We start from the raw sequence: 2,322 nt of genomic DNA, 5'->3' as shown, positions 1-2,322 counted from the left end.
TGGAGTGGGTTTCAGCTCACTGGAGTGGGTTTCAGTTCACTAGAGTGGGTTTCAGCTCACTGGAGTGGGTTTCAGCTCACTGGAGTGGGTTTCAGCTCACTGGAGTGGGTTTCAGCTCACTGGAGATGGGTTTTTGGTTTTGTTTTCTACTCATGAGATGCCAGTAATATTCCTCACTCAGCTAACGCAACCCAAAATGTCTCCGGACATTGCTGAAAGTCTCCTGTGGGACAAAGTTGTCCCTGGCTGAGAACCAAGGTATTACAGTAGGTAGAGTAGAGGTAAGAAGTAAACTTGACACAGGGTTTGTGACAGCAACTGCGGGCTGCTTTGCAATGTCTGGCCTCTCTCTTTCCTGCTAATAGAAGTCTGCATTTTTGGGGTGCATGCTGAACTTTCAAAAATCTTTGAGACTCAGACTTCACAAAAATGACTGCTGCACCGAGAATACCCAGAAGTAGTGTCTTCCCAGACATGGGACGTGAGAGGGTCACAGGGCAAGGGGGCAGTAGGGACAGTGCTGGCCACAAGCCTGGAGCTGTGGTTGGGAGCTGTGGCAGCGTTGCACACAGGACTTGGTTTCTCCTTGTGACTGCCAAGTCTCTGTCTGGGCTCGGGACTGTGGACCCTAAGAGGATGGGGAGTGGGAGCACTCAGAGTGGGTCCCTGGGGTGGAGTTTTGTCTAGAGCCTTGATCTTCATGTGCCTCAGGGTCCATGTGTATGTGTGTCCAAGTGCACCTGAGTGTGTGTGATGTGTGTGAGAGTGAAGGTGTGAAAGAGTGATTGTGTGGCAGTGTGAGGTGTGAGAGAGTATGTGCGCGTGTGATTGACAGTGAGTGAGTGTGAGAGTGCAAGTGAGAAAGTGTGGATGGATGAGGGTGAGTGTGAGGGCACATGGCTGTGTGTGAGTGGAAGCGTAAGTGAGCGGTGCATATGTGAGAAAGTGTGTGTGAGTGACTGGAGGGAAAGACCAACTTGCCTGTCTGAGGAGGTGGGGGGAACACAGCAGGGGGAGAGAAGAGACCAAATGGGCAGAAAACAAACAAACAAGCAAACAAACGCCCCCTGTGGCTGTTGAATTGGTTCCAAGCCTACCCTCCATTTTCGTTCTGAAAGCTGTTAAGTCGTAATGAAACCAGATGGCCTTGTGTTTCTCCCTTGGAAAAAGTCAGCTTTCATAAAGATTCAGTCTAAGAAACCTTAAGAAGCAGTTCTCTTCTGTCCTGCAGGGTTGATAGGATTCACTGTCAACTCGACACCCCTGGGTTATGGGCTTGGCACTGTTGTAATTGTTTCACAAAACAAAACCTAAAACCAGCGGAACCTGTACTCAAGCTTCCCAACAGTGTGAGGGAGGCACTGCAATTGTCTCATGTGCTGAGGAGAGCTGGGGAACCCTGTCCACAGCCTCCAAACAGGTGAGCGTAGCAGTTGATGGGATTTGGCCTTGTTTGTCTGGCTCCTGAGTTGGGTCTTCTTACCATTTGTGGTGTCTGAATTTAATGATGCTCATAAAACACACACACACACACACACACACACACACAACTATGGGTCAAGTCTGCTTATTATCCCTGTTTACAGATGGAAAAACTGAGGCACAGAGGGCTTAGTAATTTGCTCTGCTCCAAAGTGGTAGAGCCAGGGCCCAAGTCCAGGCAGGCGGCTCCAGGGCCAGCTTCCCAGCCACTGAGACACAGGCCCCCAGGTCATGAGCTCTTTGAAGCAAGGTGAGTCACTTCACTTGGCCTTGCCTCAGTTTCCTCATTTGCCAAGTTGGGTTCTGGTAATGTTGTCTGGTTGACTCACAAGGAGTGGTGAGTGGATGGGACTGGGACCGATGGTTCTAGAAACTTCTACTGGGAAATCTCCCTGGCCTGAGAAGAAGCTGGATCATACCTAGATAATTTAATTTTTTTTCTATTACTCTTTTTTTTTAAATAAGTTTTTATATTCTACTGATTTGCCTACAAAGTTCATATGCATTGTTTTTCACACTGTCTCCCTTCACATTGTGTTTCATACAATCACTCCCATTCATTATATTTTATAAAACCAATCAACACTAAAATATGCCCACCATTGCCCTGTCTTTCCAGATTCCTGCCGGATGTAAATATTTTAAAAGTCCTTCTTCCACCTCGAAGAAACGAGACCTGAGTGGTATGATTTATGCCGGGCGAAGAACCAGCAGAACCACACTCGAGAAGAAAATCCTTGGTCCTGCCATCTATGGCCATTTATGTGAGTTCTGTCACCTGTGTGTGGATGTAACTATATAAAAATTACTTTTAATTCCTCACTTGAGCCAATTTTGTTT

Source organism: Elephantulus edwardii, unplaced genomic scaffold (genome assembly GCF_000299155.1).
Source record: "Elephantulus edwardii isolate Elephantulus edwardi_28Jun2011 unplaced genomic scaffold, EleEdw1.0 scaffold00015, whole genome shotgun sequence".
NCBI classification, from domain to species: domain Eukaryota; kingdom Metazoa; phylum Chordata; class Mammalia; order Macroscelidea; family Macroscelididae; genus Elephantulus; species Elephantulus edwardii.
The sequence above is the reverse complement of the archived record's forward strand: the minus strand, read 5'-3'. Positions refer to the sequence as shown.